Source organism: Vigna unguiculata, chromosome 5, assembly GCF_037176805.1.
Source record: "Vigna unguiculata cultivar grain cowpea cultivar isolate G323 ecotype 2 chromosome 5, ASM3717680v1, whole genome shotgun sequence".
Taxonomy (NCBI): Eukaryota; Viridiplantae; Streptophyta; class Magnoliopsida; order Fabales; family Fabaceae; genus Vigna; species Vigna unguiculata.
In genome coordinates, this window is record NC_140796.1 from 13,955,573 (window position 1) to 13,978,183 (window position 22,611).

The 22,611-nt window shown below is 30.1% G+C and overlaps 1 long non-coding RNA gene across 1 annotated transcript; it reads left to right on the top strand.

Moving 5' to 3' along the window:
- The first annotated feature begins 11,152 nt into the window (after positions 1-11,152).
- On the top strand, positions 11,153-11,580 carry LOC114183183 (uncharacterized). Its single transcript, XR_003604302.1, has 2 exons — positions 11,153-11,279; positions 11,383-11,580. It is a non-coding gene; the product is annotated as an uncharacterized LOC114183183 (long non-coding RNA).
- Positions 11,581-22,611: the final 11,031 nt, after the last annotated feature.

The following is a 22,611-nucleotide window of genomic DNA, read 5'->3' on the forward strand; positions in this document are numbered from 1 at the left end:
GTGGGTACCTAGATGTATTTTACTTGTTTTGCAGGGTTTGTGAAAAGCCTAATAATCAATGTGGTATTATTTTTTGGGTTGCACAAGTAAAGAAAAGTTTCAATCATTCCCTGCGTAAGTAAAACAACTTTTAACACTTTTTGATGATGTTTCTTAGGACATAAAAATTAATCTTTTTGCACCAAAAGTGTTTCCTACAAATACAAATTGTGTTACTGCATCTATGTTGTTATTCTTCAACATTTTAATGAATTAGGCATACTTGATTTCACATTTACAGCATAAAAATCTGCATCATGACATCCATAAAAATCTGCATCTATGTTGTTATTCTTCAACATTTTTGATGATGTCCATAATAACATGACAATTGTTAACATGACATAGCATGACAATGGTTAACATGACATGTATGTAATATCCTGAAACTATTAATCTGCTGCCTCGATAGTCGACTAGCCAACTAATGTAGTCGACTAGGCTCGTGCTGACAACAACTGGTTTATAAAAACAGTTTCTGCACTTTTCGATAGTCGACTAGCCAACTAATGTAGTCGACTAGGTTCGTGCCTGATTGCAGCTGTTATATAAAAACAGATTCTGCACTTTCTCAAGAATAACCTGTTAAATCAAAAGAAAGAAAGAGAAGTGTGAAACAGGTTCTTGGAGCTATCTTGGAAGGTCTTATTGAAGAATTCTATCAAGACACATTCAATTTTGACTTAGCAAGAAGAAGAAATTTCAGTCTTAGAAAAGGTGTACTCAATCCATTTTGTAGGCTTTGTTCTTGTGTTTTGATACAGTTTGAAACTGTTTATTTCTGTTGTTTTTTGTCTATAGCAAGTGTGTGTGATAGCCTTGCTGTTGTGTGGGTTTGCAAGTGTGTGGATGCCTTGCGTGTGTGTTCCTTTATCTTAGAATTTAGATTTATCAAGTGTATTTGTAAATCTTGAAATTCTTGTGATATAATGAATATCTCTAGCTGTGGTTTGCTAGATGAACTGGATATAGATTCTTAAGAATCGAACCAGTATAAAAATTTTGTGTGCTTTATCTCTTTCTCTCTATATCTTGTCATAGTATAAATGCTCCATACATTAAGCATTAAACCATACTATTTCAATTGATTCAAAAGAAAAGGTTTTTATCAAAACAATTTCAAAAGTGCTAAAACTGGGCAAAATTTGTTAATACCAATTCACCCCCCTCTTGGTTGTGAAATATTGGTGCATCAATTCTAACAAAATATATATATGAGATGAGAGATTATTACAATTTGTGCACCAAGTTTAATTTTTTTAAATGTATCTTTACTTCTTTTGTCCAATTTATAATTAAATCTTCTTTTTTATATACTAATAAAAAGTATAATTCACCATTGGAACCAAAATTGCACAAAGAACAAAGATTAAACAATTAATAATTGAAATTTAGCATATATATTTAATCTTTTGAAACTTCAATCTATTTTGTGATAATCAAGATTCATGACAATGACATTAAGTTACTATATAATAGTAAGTATTGTCTTTGTACAATTGTGATGGTAAATTTACACTTATGAAATGACTCAGAAAATAAAAATAATTATATAAAAATCATCAAAAATAATATTATACATGATAAAAATAAAAATATTCAAAAGAAGTAAGGATTAAATGTGTATCTTGAAAATAATTTGATATACCATTCAATGAATCTCACAAAGAAACAAATGTATAATTAAGTGCTTCATGAGATGAAAAGTGCCATGAATCTAAGAAAATTTTTTCAAATATCAAAGTAGTTGAATCGGAGATAATGAAAATTGTTTTAACAAAACAAAATTTCTTCATATGAAACCTAAATTAAGGATCACACACAATAATTTTTTTTTTATATTACCTCCTAACCGAAAAGGTTTATGTGATTAAATATTTCAAATTACGAGTCAAATATTTTTATGTGAAAAAAATAAATAAAAAAATATTAAAAAGGAGTAGAAATATTTAAATGTGAGACACAAAATTATTTGATTAGTTGTAGTTAATAATACACCATTTGAACTTAATAGTATAAAAGTTATTATAAGAGGAAAATTACCTTGGAGATGTGAGTGAATTTGATGGATATAAAAAAAGTCAAACAAACAGAAAAGAGAGAGAGAAAAAAAAATATGTAGGAATAAAGAAAGGTTATAAAACTAAAAATTAAGACAATAATATATTAATATTAATATATATATATATATATATATATATATATATATATATGTGTGTGTATATATATCTCTATATATATCTATATATATATATACATGTGTATATATATATATATATATATATATATATATATATATATACATGTATATATATGTATACATGTATATATGTATATATGTATATATATATACATGTATATATACATATATACATGTATATATACATATATACATGTATATATACATATATACATGTATATATATATATATACATGTATATATATATACATGTATATATATATATATATATATATATATATATATATATATATATATATATATATTCACAACGTCTTCCACCATATTGTGCTGCTCTATGATTAAATAGATGTTTTAAGAACTTATGATCGTCAAACACCTTTAAGTGAGTTCCATAAGTAGGATACTTCCTCTCATGAATCTTCAACTGTCACGAAACATTAGCTATCAACTTTTCTCCTGCACTAACATTTTTCCTAATGATAGGGTTACTTCCTCTAATCCTCCAAGCCATGACACTATTTCATCCTGATCCCGTAAACCAAGAACTTCTTTCAACTCTTACCACCTTAACTTCATTCTCTTTACATGAACCCATGAGTTTAGTAGAATTAAGAGGATTTCAAAACCGGGGATCCCACTTAATACACAACCTAACATTGGACAATATGGGAATTCTCTTTAGAATTTACCACATTCATACAATATAAGAGTTAATTATACTTTTCAAACACCATTTCAAAGGAAAATCAGAAAATCATCACTATCACCATTGGAACATCAATATCTCCTTCTCATTCATATCACATTTCCACACATAAAAAAAAAATAGTAACCCAATAGTTGTATGGCATAAAACCTAGTCTCTAAGCCACCTAACATTCACCCTTACCATAAAATCATCATCCATTCATGTAATCACTATATTCCAACATCTAAAAATACATTCCATTAAATCAACATTATAATCATCTTTGAAACTTCATATTTCAATAATCACATATCACTCAGCCATCAAATACTCGCTTAACGAGTCTCTTTTTTGCTTAATGAGACACCCTTAGAGGTAAACTCACCTAGTGAAAAGGTGTCTCACTCAGTAACTTCGACACTATAATTGAAATCCCACATATTTGCCTAACGAAATCAACTCTCATCCAAAGACTCAACCACCCTAAGCTCTATATATTTCTCAAATAAACTCACCTAGTGAACAGGTCCCTAGAAGCTTGTTTTATCAAATTCAAGTTTAGTTACTAATTGTACTGCATTTGTCTATTTTTGTTTTCTTAGTAATTGATAGGATATTTCTATTTTTTATTTTTCATTGAAGTAGAAACTTCTTTAAAATATATGTATTACCATAAGCGTCATCTTATATTTTATCAAACAAATTGTTACGAAATGGACTTTAAGCCTAACTAAACCCTACAAAACTGGCTTGTACAGACAAGTTTGCACCCATTTATATATTCTAAATTGGCCTTATATCTAGTCAATGTGGGATTTTCAACACACTTCCCTCACGCTGAGGTATATACATCTCGAGCATGGGACTAAACATTAATGTGTGTCAACAAATTTCGTTAGGATTGGCTCTAACACATGACTCTGATACCATGTTGAGAAGTGACTTTAAGGCTAAGTCAACCCTACAACATTGACCTGTAATGTGAGGTTTGCACCCACTTATATACCTCAAATTGACTATATCTCTAGTTGATGTAGGACTTCTAACACAAATAAAATAAAATCAAAATAAATTTTATAATTAATTTTTTTATTGTCTAGTCGTACTTTAGTTGCAACACGTGTACAAAATAATAGTTCATATATATATATATATATATATATATATATATATATATATATATATATATATATATATATATATATATATATATATATATATTACAAAATAAGAGTTCATCTTTATTGTTCAACAATAATTTGACAAACTCCTCTATTTTTTATGCAAAACAAATATAATAAAAAAATTAAACCTGTCAAATAATTACACAAAAAATCTTAAAGCCAAACAAGTTCACATTCATAATATACTAGAAGGTAAATTAAGACACCTCAATCATACAACTTCCCTAATGTATAAAATGGACAACCTAAAAAGTGTTTAATGTTTATTAGAACAAAGATGTAAGATTTGGTTAGCTTTTCTATTATAACCCAAAAAGAATCTAACTTATTGAGGGTTAATGGAAAACCTTCCATGAAGACCATAGATGTATTATCCCATTTTCACTCAAAGATGTCCAAAGGTTGTATCAAACACGAAGGGTGTTGGTGCTTTTTTTACCTTACTCTTGTGAAATGCTCAATTGGAAAACATGAACTTATTTTCCTCCCTCTTCATAGTAGGTCATCGAATTATGATTTTAAGATCCTAACACATATTTGTAGCTCTTAAGTGAATGCTCTACCTATTTCATAAGCTTCCTATTATGTGAAAAATTGCAAGTGCACTGGTCGCATGTAGCAAGTAATAAATATACTGTTCTCTCCATAGGGACTTGTGCAACACATGACAAATCTCATAATTCACAACTCAAATAGACAACAAAGCTCACAAAAACACAAAGAAACTCTTTTTGGTATTTTATCAAATAGTTGGTGTGCAACATAAATTTAACATAGATTATATACAATTGTCAAGACTAGATTTCATTCAATTTATTCTCACGCTTTCACAAACATCTAAATTCCAATTTCATGTCAAAATCAACTCACAAGAATACTCAAATCTTATTCTTAAGTTCCAATAATAACTCATCAAGTTCCAATTCCTTGAATCTTCAACAAGTGAAATCATGCATTAAATTCAAGAGTCTTAAGATTTCTAATGAATCATGTTATATCCCTATATAGAAGCTCCATTAGGCATTCAATTTTAGTTCTAGGTTCAAAAGACATTTTCCAACACTTCAAGAACCACAAATCAAACATGGGTGGCTAAACCAAGCAAGCATTAAGCATGAAAATCAAATACTAACATAGAAATGGAAAAGCATATGGATTAACATCACAAAAAGCACAAGATTCAGTTTATTACATCTAATCTCAACACATAGGTTTAACTCTCCATGGTGGAGAACCTAAGGTTTACAAATAGAAGAGATAGGGAAGAAATGGAAACCAAAGAGAAGATGCAAGCCTCTCCCAAGGTTCTTGGCAGCCACTCTATGCTCCAATTGCACTTGCCATTCACGTCTCCATCTCTAATCGCAACCCATCTTCCTCTTTAACCCCAAAAGGGGAAAAAACCACCATGAATGGAAGAGAAAACCCAATGAGGAGTGGGAGAGCTTCCTAACACTCCTACCAACTTCCAAGAGGGTCTCCAAGCACCCAAAAGTGTTTCTCTATCGTGAAAAATGAGGAATGGTCCAAACCCTTGCGATAAATAAGATTAAAAACCCATTTTTTGACATGTTAGCGGTACCACTACCCAATCTTGTCTCAACAACGCTCAACTCCAGGTTTTGCGAATTGAATGGCGTTCAACCCCACTTTTCATTGCTCAACCTTGTGGTGCTCAGCCCTAGTTCACCACCACTCAGCCTTATGGCGCTCAGCTAAAGTTTTCCATCGCTCAACCTTGGACAGTTTGACAACATTATGTATTTGAAGCACTGAGTGTGATTCTAATGGCGCTTGACGTGGGTATTTGCTCCAAAATCATTTTCTTGTCGAATCGTGCTCCATTGAGTTCTTACTTGTTTTCCTCCACCACAAATGTTTCTTATTAACTTATTTAACACACTTAAAAGAGAGATTAGAGGCAAAACAAGCATAAAACACCTAAAACACAAAACAAAATAGAACACATTAAACTTGAGGATATAACAAGATAAAAGCTAGGAAAGAGTTGACTTATTCATGACAATAAACACACAAAAAGAGGTAAAAATGGACATTATCACTTCCTATAAGATGACATTCTAATAATGGACACATTAAACACAAAAATCCAATTTTTAAACTTATAAACCTTTACAAGTTTGTCACCCATTTTTCTTCTGAATCATGTTGTAAATAAGTGACACAAAAATGTGTTGTAGATATCCCTTTTCAATATAGTAATAGATTTTAAAATGACAAAGCATAACTCCTTTAATAGTAATAAATGATACATAACTTGATACGATATATGTAGAAGTGAAAATTTTGGTGATCTAGCCAATTTCAAAGTGTCTCTAGTGCAATTGGTCCAACATAACTCGTTTAAGCAAGATAATTTTGCTTAAGATAGGGACTCAATAATAGGTATTTAATTGCAGATTTTCATTGGTATTTAATTGTAGATTTTCACTCAAGCGTTGAAGCATGACTCAAGTATTGAAATCCAACACTTAAGTGACCATTTGGAAGTTTGAGCGAGGGATAGGCCATGTTTATTCTCTCTCCTAGGGAGGTATGTTGCTCAAGTGATTAGTCACATTGCTCGAGAGACCAATCAAGCATTTTTTCAAGGAAAACAATATATCAGTTATCTCTTAAGAAATATCACTCAAGTGTGCAAACTTCACTCATATAATATTGTTTTGTAGTTTAATGCATGTTTTGAATATTGTAATGTTTCTTTTATGATTTAAATAATGTGATTGCTTTGATAATGATTAACTTGATTTTTATGTAGTGAAGTTTGTTGTGTTTGAACTTGTTGAATAAGATAAATGGTAATGGTGATTATTGATAAAAGTCATCTCGTCAATTTTAAACTACAAGGTCTTATGGTTCAAATTGATTAAGAAAAATCAAAGAAGATCTCCACTGAATATTAAGATAACAACATTATCTAGATATGAAGATTCACTTCAAAGGAGATCAATGAGATGGAGGAGAAGATGGTTTCAAGATATTGAAAAGGAAGAACAAACAAGGAAACAAAGACAACATAAAGTAAGACATAAGTTGAAAAATGTAAAAAAAAAATTGAAAAGAGAAAAGGAATGGAAGAAGATAAGAGATAGCATGCCACTTAGGGGATGAATTGATAAGCTTGATAAATACTTGATATTTAAGCTTATTAATCTCCCTTATTTGTATTTATTTCATGTGTTTTGTGTTTATTTCTTGGAAGGTTCATTAGTGTTATGTGTTTGTTTAGTTATGAGTTTTTTTTTTAATTTTCTTAGGTCATTGTATAGGAAATTGTATAGGAAAATGGAAGACTACAAAGTTATTTCTTAGGACCATCTCGTCTAGCCAGAGCTCTACTACTCGCCCAACAAGAAGTCTGTCTCGCCCAGCGAGATAGAGCAATTGCATTGCATTTAAAGGACCTCTCACCCAACGAGAGATAAGGCTCACCCATTGAGCAGACGATTTCAGGTTGGTTACGTGTCGAGAATGAAATGAAATGAGTAGTTCTTTGTTATCGAAATGCAAAGAGACTCACAACTTTGGTCAAGGGCACATTTTAGGATGAAACTACAATAAATTCTTCCATCTACTTGTTTGAATTCATCAAATCCGTATGTTCTAGGTGATTAAGAGTAGTTAATCTCCATTTTCATTAGAACTGGATGTAATGAATTCATACTCGATGTAACTTTTCCTATGCAATATAATCTCTTTCATATTTAATTGTTCTATCTTGATTATTAATGTGTATGATAGGAATATCATGTTATTTGTTGTTACCGAATCATTGGAAAATGAATTGGATCTAGACATGGACAGAACACCCAAAAGTTATGTTCTAGGGATAGATATTATCTCTTAGTCATTCTAGAAATGTGATCTTAATGCAAATTGTATGCTAAAATGGCTAAGGAATTGGAGTTTTAACATATGATTTAGAACTTGCTTCTAAAGAATTAAAGTAAGTATGCTTTTGGCATGAATGTGAGTACATAGAGATATATATTGTGTAGTGTTACATTAATTTGATTCCTGAAATCCAATCCTAATGAAGCGTTTTACCGAATCACATCTTTACTTTTATAATTTTGCATGCTTTTATTTTAGATTGAATTAAAAATGCTTTTCACAATTGCTAAAATCAATAAATAATCACAAGTAGATTAACAAATACAAATCCCTTGGGAAAATGACACTTGGACTACCATTTTACTACTTGGAACGAATTGGTACACTTGCCAATAATTTAACATGGACCAACCCAAGATGAGTGACAGTGTCGCCACTTGAAGCTTGGTTCATGATAAGACTAATGGAGCTCAAAACACTAAAAAAATAGCATTCTCTCAACTCTTAAGAAAGGTTAAAACATAATAACTTTACAATCAAAATGTTCAACCTTTACAAGTGATGGAGATGCCCTCTTAAATAGGAAAACAAATGCACCTCCTAGCAATGATACAAAGTGAAAGGACTCTCTAACAAAAGCAAAAAGTATATTTCTAGAAGCCTAATGATTTGGAGGGGTGGCACCAAGGGAATATTCACCCAATCATCACCAATCCCTCAAAAAGTGCATTCCCTCACTCACATGTGTGTGTACCGCCCAATCATTGTCGTCCTCACTCTAAGATCATTTCTTCTCCACTACTTCAACGTCTTCTTAGCAAAAGTAGGGGTGTGGTGAGTACAGATCCTCAGGCTAGGTGCCTCCTAAGCCCTTCATTTCTCTATTCCTCTAGAAGGTGACAACCTCAAAAAGATAAGTGCCAATAGTAAACCTACAAATAAAACAAGCAATGTTAGACGCTAAGCACAAGGAAAAATGATAAACGAATTTAAAGAAATGAATGAGGAAAGGGTCTCCCCTTTAACCATACTTCTCGTGATCCTCCTAGGAAGAGTCTCTCTAGCCTCATGAGGAGTCATGGGCTTATAAATTACCAAGATGATTACCTAAATGATGATTGATCTATTTAAAATATGGTGTGTACTGAGAAATAAAGTCATTAATGACTAAAAGATTTTCAGGTTTCACTAATATCTAAATCACAAAAATATTAAGGATAAGAAGTCAATAAAAGTTCTCAAATTGCTATATCTTATGAACTATTATGCGAGTGAATAAGTTATAATTTCAACGGTTAAATATGTTTTTGATCCCTTAACTTTCATTGAATTTTAAAATTAGTCCATTTCGAAACTTTGGACTAATTTAGTCCTTCATCTTTCGAAATAAGTGAATTTAGTCCTTTTAATCAAAATTTGTTAAGTTTATTTGACATTTCAAGCGTGTTTCATAATAGTATTTGACTTAACGTTAAAGAAAAAATGTATCAAACAGTATAAACAACTTAAATACTAGAGCCGTCAAGGTGGGTCAGAACCCGGTGGCCAACCCCAGCCCATCATGAGTTTGGGCCGGGTTGGGTTGAAATTGTTTTACAAATGTTAATACGAGTCAATTTTTGACCCAGCCCACCAAGAATCCGGCTCACCCGGGTTGAACCCGGGGTTAGCCGGGTTGGCCCATCAACCCGTATGGTCACACACATTATGCTGAGCTTTGCAATGTTGGGCTGTTTTTTTAACCAAACACATTAGTGGGTTGATAAATGGAAACCTAGCTTCAACTCCAAATAGATGGGGATAAAGAAGATGCTTCAAGAGATGAAAATGTTGTGGATTTGTCCATTCAAGACTAATATTATAGTTGGACAAGTGACAAGAATGCTTTGATCTTAGATAGTAATTTGTTTTTTTTAAAGTTTGGTTTGTATTGGAGTTTAACATCATTTTGGATTGTACTTAGATTGTATTGATGTTTATTTAAATTTTAATCTGAATTATAATTTATGACTTAAGAAAAAAATTATATTTTATTTTAATTAAGTGGGCTAGTGAGCCAACCCGTTTAACCCACCAACCTGTGATGGGTCGGGTTGGGTTTGAAGATTTTTTGGCTCGCTTATAAGTAAGCCGGGTTGGGTTGGCCCACTAAGTGACCAAGTCGTGGTGGGTCGGGTCGGGTCGGGTCGGGCGACCCATTTTGACAACTCTATTAAATACAATCCTGAAATGCATACGAAACATCAAATAAACCTAACAAAATTTGATTAAAATGACTAAATTCATGTATTTTGAAAGATAAATGACTAAATTGGTCCAAAGTTTTGAGATGGACTAATTTCAAAATTCACTAAAAGTTAAGGGACCAAAAACATATTTAACCATAATTTCAAATCATATATTTTAATTTCTTGTGAACATATTAAATATTATCTTCTAATAACTAAGTCATAAAGTAAGTTGAATTTGTTTAATTTTTTAAAATCTTAAAGAAAACTATAAATATGAGTGATGAATTTGTTTACAGACGTTGTCATTATATAATTAATAATGATTTGGGATTATATAGTTGAATTTGTTTGATTTTTTTAAATCTTAAGGAAAAGTATAAATATAAGTGATGAATTTGGGATTATACGGTGTGATTTGATATTCAAATATACTCATATTGAATATCTTTATAATCATGAATTAACTTTTTTGTTTATTTGCTATCTTGAATTAAATACATTACCATCTTGAATTAAATTATGTTAGCATCTTTAAGGTAGGTTAGGTTAAATTGTTTTACAATTAGCTTTATGAAAAAGGAGTAATAAATACCTTTATTAAAATTCATTGCAGAAGAATTTTAAAATTCAAAACTCAAATAATTACATACCATTATTGATTAAGATGCAATTAATTAAATTATTAATTCAAACATTTCTTTAAAAACGTTCAAGTTAACTATGGTTTTTAATTAAATGATTCAAGTATACTTTCACTAGAAAACATTTTGAATTAATAATTAATTTTAGTGACAAATATCTTACACGTTAAATTTAAAGTAAAATTTTCGAAGAAAACTTTGACTTTCAAAGCTATTGAATAACTTGTTGTGATTTATGTTGACCAGAGAAAAAGAAAACATTTTTAATTCAATATATTCCTCAACATTCTATATATATGAAGTAGCATATGAAACATTCATTTCACCAGAAAGAAAGATCAGAATTTCAGAAGTAATAAAATTCTCTGAAAATGGCTTCCCGATTCTGTCAATCTTTCATCTTCGGAGTTTTGCTTGTTGCCTTGGTTCTCACATCAGGTAATTGGAAGAAAGAATTTCTCATTTTTATTTAATTTTTAAAACTGCAAAAATCCATAATTATTTTTCAATTTATGCTGAAATTGTGATCTGAATAATGCAGTACCAGAAGCAGTAACAGGAATAACTGATCCAGGCCTTCACTGCATAGGGCAATGCACTGGACAATGCAACACAGATTGCAGTAAGAAAGGCTTTAAGAGTGGCTTCTGTCTCAAACAAGGATCTGTTAACGTTTGTTGCTGTTCTTGATTCACTTATATTTTCTACTATTTTTTAATAAAATGCGTGTTTGAACTAAGGATTTTATTGTGATTCCAACTATCACTGATTTAGCACAAAATAAAACACCCTTCATCATCATCTCTATTTCTCTACAAGACTAGACATGTTTTTAAAAGAATTCATTTCTCACAAAAATTGTTCACATTTGGTTGAAGTTAAGTCTAAAAACAGATTAACCATATAATTAATCTAAATTAATTAATTATAAAGAAACTTCGGTCAAAGAACTAGTATTTTCATTTTAGAATAAAAAACATGCTTAGTGATAATTACGGATTTTATTGTCTCCCCTTTTACATATATGCAATTTTGTTTTTTATTTAAATATGTTTACAATTAAATTATGGTATGTATTGCTTAATTAATTGATTTGATATATATATATATATATATATATATATATATATATATATATATATATATATATATATATATATTCTTCCATTGATGAAATTGAATTCCAATTATAAAAGATGTTTTTGTTCGATATATTTTGTTTTATTTCAACTTATCACGTTCCAATAATTTTATTTATTTATTATAGTTATATTAACACGTGAGCTTAGTGCTTAACTTGTTATTTTTTGTGTAGAATATATTTAATTAAAGATTTAAACATGTTTTTAATTCTAAACTTGAACACTAAATTAAAATTTATTTATATTTTAATTTTTAAAAATTAAAATGGAATGAATAAATTTATTTTAATCCAACTGTATTAATATTTTTTAATTTATTAAATGATATTCTAAACATACAAGTGTTTAAAAATGTGTTAAAAACACTAAGCAACTTAAACGTGTTATGCGAAAACACTTTTGTCACGTATAAAAAATATTAATATATATATATATATATATATATATATATATTTATTTATTTTTAAAATTTGATATTTATTTTTAAAGTTTGACATCGAATTGAATAAATATTTAAAATAAAAATAAATCCTAATTTTTATTAAAATTTTTGTACTAAAAATATATTTAACAATTTATTAATTGTTTAGCTTTTGAGGTATCCGACTATTTAATGCCAAAACCATACTTCATTTGAATAACTCTTCCCTCATTTTAGTATTTTTTGCCTTGAAGTCTCATTAAGTGAATAAGACAAACAATCATTAATATGAATAATATTGTTTTCGGCGAAACTTTGAAGATAAAAGATAAATTATTTCAACTAAAAATAAATAAAAGTTTATGAGTTTATACTAGCAATTTAGATGCATTTTCAATTTAAATGAATTAAATTAATTTTAAAAATGTAAATGGGCTATGCTAAAAACAGTTTCACTGTTATTTTTTCAAACGCTGATCTTTAAAATAAGAAAAACATAAACTTCGTACATATAAAATATGAAAATTGAGAAAAATAAATAACTCGATATTTTTAAAACATAATTTGTTTAAAAGAAGTTTGATAACAACATATTAGTAGATAAGAATTAACAAAAATAAACTGAACGTAAAATAAAATATAAAAGTAAAAATTATTTTAGAATTAGAATAACAGTATATATAAGAAAAAAAAGAATTCATATTATTGAGGATTAATAATAGAAAAAAATTGTACAATAAATCAATAAAGGTGGTGAAAATTATCACCAAAAACATCAATATGCGTGAATTACTCGCCTGATTTGGCCTCATAGCATTTGTATTTGCCGGTCGAGATGGAATATAATGGTAAAAATATTAATACAACAAATGTGTGTTACGAAATGATAATATACAGTAGACCTGTTATTTTAATCCACCATGGGTCAATCTCAACCCCTTTAAAATTAAACTCCATTTTAATAACCCACCTAATGAGGGGCTTTCTAAAAGTCTCCGACAACAAAAGTTTCGACTAAAATGAGTTGGGATATGATTAGTATGGGTTTAGCCCCTTTTTAATAAAATGTCTTTTTCTCTCTACAAATTGAAAGTCCTCGAAACTTCTTCTCACTCATAACCTCGTCTCTTTTGTCTTCTCCTCCATCAAATACATTGAACACTCTTTTTCTTTCTGTGAATTGAAAGTTTTCCCTAATACTTCTTCTCACCCACGAGCCTCCACGAACATCGCCACTAACCTCGTCGCTCTCTTCTATATTGAGAACTCGTCAAATACGTTCTTCGTATAACAAACCCACTTTCGCATTTGAATTTCACTTCCAGTGAGTCTTCTTTTTTCTTTGTTTTTATTTTTGTTGAGGGTTGCTTTTCTGCTTTGGTGGCCAAACTACATTTCTCACGCCCCTTTTGAGAAAAAATAGTGGATTCAATCATTCTCTGTAATTATTGTTCCATTTTAAAGAATATGTAAAGAACTTGTCTATCCATGGTGTTTCTCTTTCCCAATCACCAACTGAATCCATCTCAATGTCTCAATCCAATATCGAAGGAAGAAAGTTGAAGAGATCAAGGATTATTTCTATAAGCATTTTATACCTAGTTTTCATTATTTTTATATTTTTTTGTTCTTTTTTAATATGTGTTCATTGTAGGATTTTAAAATGTATCAGAATGAATCAAAATCTATTGTTGGCAAGAACGAGATAAATGTTTATTTAGATGAACCAACAATAGATGATGATGAAGACAATGAAGATTTTGATGTACTCAAATATAGGAAGACTAATGAGAAAAAATTTCCTATACTGTCTATAATGGCTCGAGATGTGCTTAGTATTTCCATTACTATAGTGGCATTAGAGTCGGTCTTTAGTAAAGGTGGGCGTGTTCTTCCAAAATATAGAAGCTCTATTCTTCCTAAACATGTGCAAATGTTGATTTGTACTCAAAATTGGTTGTATGAATTTTCTGAAAATCCTAGTGGTAAGTTTATATGTTATTATTTTTAAAATTACTTTACATTAAATAATTAACTCTAGACTAGTTGTTTGATTGTATTTCAATTGGTTGTAATAGATGAAGTTGTTGAAGATATTTTTGGCAATGAGGGAATCATTGATGAATCTAAACTTGAAGATATTGAAAGTCATCAACAATGACACTTCTTCACGTTCTGTTACACACTTAATCCATTATGTCAATATATTTGGTGTTTAATTCTTTGATATATGCCTAGTTGTATGTTATGATTAAATGACCCAACTTTACCATTAACAAAGTTTAATTTTTGATCCACCAATAGTAACTTCTTCCCTTGTGCTTGTTATTAGTTGTTGGCATGCTGTGAACCACATAGTCATTTATTTTATGCCTAACATCACTATTTTGAAGATGCCATGTCAGAAAAACATGTATGCAGATTTGTGATCCATTAGTGTAAATTAGGCATGATACCCAAGTGGCGATCTTTGCTATTTTGGTAATTCTGGACATAACATACATAAATGTTGTATGAAATGCTCTTGGCATTTAGTAAAAGTTTAAAATAAAAGAAATAATCCACTCATAAATAAAAGAGTAGACAAATATAATAGTTTATGGTAATTCTGGACACTCATAAAGTTTGAAATTTGTGTTTAATTCATGTGCTAATTAAGTAGTTTTTTTAACTGTATAAAACTGTTTTATGTTTTTGCCTGATGGGTGGATTTATGCTGAAAAGTACTTCATTAAATCGTGAGCTTTATTATACTGAATACTTTTGATGGTGTCTCGACTTTTACTACCAAAAAAAGTTAAATAGATTATGTTTTATGATCGATCTTCATCAATGTAATTGTCTTTGAATGTGCTACTTCAATTTTGCAGGGCATATTCAAGAGATATGATAAAGACAAAAGTGGAAAAATTGATCCATTAGAATTAAGAGATGCTTTGTATGGTATTGGTTATGCTATGCCTGGTTCAGTTCTATAATTAAATTTGTGTTCCGTCCATTAGAACAATGTTGATTTTTGTTGTTCATACGTTGTATTCCTCTATAAATGTTAACTTTTGTTTAATTGGAACAAGACTACAAAATAGTGAAGATGCATATGGTGTTTTGTTGTGTTTTCTATTCAATTATTTATATTTTTTCTTGTATTCAAGATGAATTTTTTTTTCTAAAAAAAAGGCCCATGGGCTAGCCCTAATCCATAGGGCTTTTGTGGACTTTTTGGCCCTATGGGCTTTTTCAATGAGGGGCTTTTTGGTCCTGTGGGCTTTTCTAGCCCCAACCCACGTGGAGCAAAGCCAAACCTTGAGAAGTGGGTCAATTTGACAAGTCTAATATATAAATTGAGAAATTAGTGTCATGTACATGCATAATTGAACTAGAAAATTAATTTGAGAAAATTTTGTTAAAAAATTAAATTTACGTATTTATAAAATTAAACAACTAAATTAAGTCAAAATTTAAAGAATTGAACTAATTCTAATTTTTATTAAAAGTTAAGAGACTACAAACATATTTAATCCTTAGAATTAATTATAATAACGATATAAACAAAAGAATTCTTATTAAGGATTAATGATAGAAAAAAAATTGAATAACAAATCAATAAAGTTAGGGAATATTATCACCGATAACACCAATATGCCAGATTTGGGCCATGTGTAGTATTTATGGGTTGATATGGAATATAATGTACCTATACTTGTATAAAGAGAAAGAAGTGACCAAAGAACATAAATTTTCTTTACATATTTAGACTTTTATCTAGATTATATCGAGTTTTGGAGACTAGTGTATTATATAAGATCGAGATCATCTCGAACCAGATAAAGTGGCATCATGCTGGCAAGAACATTTTGGTCAAAGTTAATAAAGATCAAGCATAATTAGCATAGGTTAAGGCAAAAAACATATTAACGAAACCAACCCTAAACAGATTAACAAATGTAGCAACTACTCACAAAGTAAATGATTATGTATTCATTACAATATTTATTATCTTTTGCAAGCACACCTCCTTCTTAGATTGGGACGATATCTCAACGATACACATCTAGGAATACTTAGAAGTGAAAAAGGAACATCTCAGATCAAAGACGGAAAGGTGAGAAGAGGAGCTTCTTGAAGTATCTTTGTAGAGTGATTTTGGCTCTATAAAAACATTAAACATATGAATACAACAAATACGTGTTATGTGTTGGGAAAAACCCTCAACAATCACTTTATTAACTGAGAAATAAAATAAACACATAGACAACTCTCCTATGTCCTTTGACCCAAAGTACACCCAAACTCTCCAAAGTAATAATTTAACCTAAACCTCACAACGCTCTTATTATAAGAGTATAAAAAAAAAGAACAAGAATAGTCAAATACAAGCTTGAAGTGTCTTTGACTCGGGGCAAGGAACATCATGGACTTAGAGCTTATTATATAGTCACTAACACCCACCCCTTGGTTGTTATCCTGGGCGATGTGGGACTTTTCAAGACATGTTATTTTCATCCGCCCAACATTTTCCGTCCTGATTAAAATAAACATATCTTCATTCCTATACCAACAATCATACTCCACCATAAAGAGTATCACTTGGAATCAAGTAGTCCCGAGAATTGCCACTTGAAATCAAACTATCCCAAGAATTTCCACTTGGAATCAAACCATCCCAAGAATTTTCATGCACCCTGTATCAATGCTAACTAATGCTCGTGTATAATCACCACACACCTTGCATAAATATTAGTCAACACTCGCGCATAAACACCATACACCCTTCATTGGAACCATGTCGCAACCCACGATGCAAAACCAAAAAACATTGCGAAGAGCCACAGATCGAACATCTGCACTTTGCAGCCACCATGTCGTCTAAATCCCTTGCTAGAGACGCAACACCTATCGACGTAGCACCTTCATTTACTATTGTCGAAGCCGATCTGTAAACCGTAAAGCACTTCATCCACGCACATGCCACAAACTATAACTCACACAGATCAGATCTCCATTGTACATTACTCACCGAGTCATGCGAGCACCAACTGTGACGTCCTTCACATATGTAGGAGCATCTTGGCATATGCGAACTCCATTACAGATCCAGCACGACTTACAGTCCTTGCACATCCACGAACCCAGCTGCAGATTCACCGCATCAACATAACACTGACAATGATCCTTCCATCAAATTTTTCATTACAACTTCAGCAACCAAGGATGATTCGCCAACAACAAGGAATTAATCGTTTCTGATGTGGAAGATCAAACTACACTGCAACCACAGAGCATACTAAGAAAAAATCCTACCGAACCATAGCTCTTGATACCACTGTTGGGAAAACCCCCGAGAATTACTTTATTAATAGAGAAATAAAATAAACACAAAGAAACACATAAACAACTCTCTTATGCCCTTTGACCCCAAGTACACCTAGACTCTCCAAAGTAATAATTTAACCCAAACCTCACAACGTTTTTATTACAAGAGTATAAGAAAAAAAGAATAAGAAGAGTCAAATACAAGCTTGAAGTGTCTTTAACTCAGGACAAGGAACATCATGGACTTAGAGCCCATTATGTAGTCATTAACACCCACCCCTTGGTTGTTATCCTAAGCGATGTGAGACTTTTCAAGACATGTTATTTTCATTCGGCCAACATTTTCCACCTTGATTAAAATAAACATATCTTCATTCCTATACCATCAATCATAATCTACCATAAGGAGTATCACTTGGAATCAAGTAGTCACGAGAATTGCCACTTGGAATCAAATTATCCCAAGAATTTCCACTTGGAATCAAATCATCCCAAGAATTTTCATGCACCCTACATCAATTATAACTAATGTTTATGTATAATCACCACACAACTTGCATAAATATTAGTCAATGCTCATGCATAAACACCATACACCCTTCATTGGAACCATGTCGCAACCCACGATTCAAAACCAGAAAACATTGCGATGAGCCACAGATTGAACATCTGCACTTTGCAGCCACCATGTCGTCTGACTCCCTTGCCGGAGACGCAACACCTATCGACATAGGATCTTCATTTACTATTGTCGAAGCCGATCTGTAAACCGTAAAGCACTTCCTCCACGCACATGCAACAAACTATAACTCACACAGATCAGATCTCCATTGACATTACTCACCGAGCCATGCGAGCACCAACTATGACGTCCTTCGTAGATCCAGGAGCATCTTGGCACATGCGAACTCCATTACAGATCCAGCACGACTTACAATCCTTGCACCTCCACGAACCCAGCTGTAGATTCACTGTTTCAACATAACACTAACAATGATCCTTCCATCAAATTTCTCATTACAACTTCAGCAACCAAGGATGATTCTCCAACAACAAGAAATTAATCGTTTCTGATGTGGAAGATCAAACTACGCTGCAACCATAGAGCATACTAAGAAAAAATCCTACCGAACCATAGCTCTTGATACCACTGTTTGGAAAACTGTTGGCAAAAGCAAATACAAGTCTAAATATTGAAGCAAGATTTTGATGATGATAAAAGAAGCCTAAAAACCATCTAGAAGTCAATATGAAGAACATGTGTCATTATGTTTAAAGCTATCTTGTAAAGTGTAATTAGAATAGTTAGAATCACTATGCAAAAAGAAAATTCTAGTATTTCTCGAAAAATCAAAGTGATAATCGATTATCCTGAGTTGAGTTAATTTTTTCAGGAAAGCACTAGAATAATCGATTATCACCTCTGATAATCGATTATCTGCTTAAAAATTTGTTTTCAGAAAACACACTGGAATAATCGATTATTACTAGGGATAATCGATTATCCTGGTCAGTTGGGCACGACTGTTCAGTTTTTGACCTAATTTTTGGAACCCCTATTTAAGGAACATCAGAGTTACTTCTAACTTACCTTTTTGAGAAGCTAGAGTGCTAGTGTTGTGACTGCAAATAGAGTTCTCTGAGTGTTCTCAAAAGAAGCTTTGAAAAACCTAGTGTGGGTAGAGCGATAACTTTTCCTGAGAGGTTTTCTAGGAGATTGAGTGCTGCTATTGCTAGGAAAGCTAAGGTCAAGGTTTTATGTGTGATTCAGAGAAAGGTGTTCATCTCTTGTGTGTTCAAGAGAGGTGTTTTCTTTCCTTACTCTTTTATTATCTGATTGTAATTTGATATTTGTTAGTGATTTAGTTAATCTCCTTTTTGAGAGATTAACAACTGGACGTAGGGTCTTTTGATCCGGACCAATATAAATACTTGTGTTCAATCTTCTTCTCTATTTATTTATTTCATCTATTATTGTGTTTAAAGAAATTAATATTTGATTTAATCGATAAATTTTGAAAAAATTTTAAAGTATTAATTTTATTACTTAAAACCAATTCACCCCCCTCTTGGTTTTTGTCCAAACGCTTAAACATTCCGCTGCGGGATGCCAACAAAAACCCTCGAGAATCACTTTATTAATAGAGAAATAAAATAAACACAAAGAAGCACATAAACAACTCTCTTATGCCCTTTGACCCCGAGTACACCTAGACTCTCCAAAGTAATAATTTAACCCAAACCTCACAACGTTTTTATTACAAGAGTATAAGAAAAAAAGAATAAGAAGAGTCAAATACAAGCTTGAAGTGTCTTTGACTCAAGACAAGGAACATCATGGACTTAGAGCCCATTATATAGTCACTAACACCCACCCCCTTGGTTATCCCAAGTAATGTGGAACTTTTCAAGACATGTTATTTTCATCACCCCAACCTTATGACTAGAGATGACAAATAAATTTGCCCCGTGGGTATTGCTCGAATTCGTCCCCGTTTTAACGAAAATCCTCGTATTGACTAGGTATGAGTATTGGGAATCCTCGACTTTTTCAATTAGGTATGAAGATGGGTATATGATGTACATATCCGCCCATCCTTGTCATATCCCCGTAACCTTTTATATATATATATATATATATATATATATATATATATATATATATATATATATATATATATTACATATATTACTACACACTTTCTGTTTTTTATTTCTTCTAATTGTTTGGTTTGTCATGAAATTAATTCACATCTCCAATGTAGTTTTCATCCTGTCATAACATTTATGCAATTATGTTCAAATAATGTATGTCAATTAAATATTTTTCATGTCTCACATTTTATTATTTCTGTTTTTTTTTAACTTTTATTTATTGTATGTTTTCCTTCCACGTGACAATGTTTAACACTCCTAGTTTAATTGTTCAATAGCATAAACCTTTCATTTACTAGGTAATATAAAAAATTTATCTTCTTTACTATATTGTTATTAATTTTTGTTTCATTTGAAGAACTTTTTTGTTTCGTTAAAACAATTTTCGTTACTTCTCAACCATTGACTATGTTGATATTTGAAAAGTTTTCTTAGATCTCTAAGATATTTTTCATCTTATCATACCCTTAATTATACATTTTTTTTCTTTGTACAATTTCATTCAATAGTCTTTAAAATTGTTTCTGAGACACACATTTGATAATTTTTTAATATTTATATTTATCATGTAGAATACAATTTTGATATATTTTATATAATTATTTTTATTTTTTACCTCATTATCATACTATAATTTTTTCACTATAATTGTATAAATAAATTTTGGAGGGTCAAAATAATATGCTTAAAATTTACATATTTAATTATTGTCACTAACATGACAAGAGTATATAATTTAGTATTAATATTGAAATCTTTTTGGATGTTTCTCTTTAAGAAATTATAGTTTTGAGATTGTATATTAAATATAGATCCCATTCTAATTGATAGCTTAAAAATAATGTTGACTTATCTAATTGAACAATCAAGTTAAATTGATCTTTTTTGTATGTAACTTCCCTTTTATCACTCTTAAAGAAATAAATTTATTAATTTATGATAATTAAGTCACATAATACATTACTAATCCTTTTATACTCACAAAAGATAATATACAAAAGGCTAATGAGACTAAAAACAAATACTAACTCTTAAATTAATATTTCTTTATCAAGTGAGACAAGGGAGAATTTTTTTTTCTTCAATAATGAAAGAGAATATATAAGAAACTAGAGAACTTTATGTTTAACTTCCTGTTTTTTCTGGATAATAAAAGAAAACATGTGAAAATAAAAAAACAAATACAATCTAAGAAAAACTAAAAATAAATAAAAGAAAAAATAAATAATATCTAATGTTTTTTATTCTTTAATATATTTTATTTTATATTTTATTAATATTATATTGTATTTTATAAAGAAAAATTAAAATTTACTTAATTTAAATTTTATTAATTCTTAATAATGTATTACATATAATTTAAAAATTTTAAAAAATTGGGGGTAAAAGAGTAAAATTAATAATCATTATTACCTAAGCAATAGTAGATGGTTTGTAGTATTTATGTTGTTGAGAGATATGAGTGATTTGGAACACGTGACAGAGTTGAAATGTGCATCAAGTTACCTTTTAATATCGAAATATATATATTTTTAATTTAAATATAATTAAGAATAAAATAAGAATATAAAATATGTATGCAAATCTTTTTATAAATTATTATTATTATTTTTATTATATAATTATAAATCACATTTAAATATTATAAATGATTTTGTTCAATAATTTTCTATTTTAAATATAAAATGCAAATTAAATTATTTAATTTAAAAAATAAATCTAAAAAGTTTATAAAGGTAATTTAAATTTATTATTTTATCCATTGGATTTTTAACTAACAATATGATCACTGCTTTGAAGTTAATTTTCACTCCATCTTATTATTTAATCTGAAAATTTTGAAAAAGCCTATCATATTATTTATAAGACACTTTTTCTAAAAATTCTAATATACTTTCATAGCTTACTTTTATATCAAAGTCGAATACAAACAAATGTCAAAAAATTACACAAATATGATTCTTTTCCCACGTTTTATGGTGGTGTCAGTGCGGTGTTAATCAGTTTTACTAAATAGTTGGAACGCAATATTTTATGGTGTTGGTTATACGATTATGTTTGAATTTATTTTTACAACAAACTGATACAAGTTTCAACTACCTCAATTTCCTAGCAAGATAATATATATATATTAATTATAGTTTACGTTTTTAGTTTTTCTTCTTTTATCATCATGTAATATTAATATAATTTTGGCACGTAAAGTTGAGTTTCTCTCTGAATTTCTATTGGAGGTGCA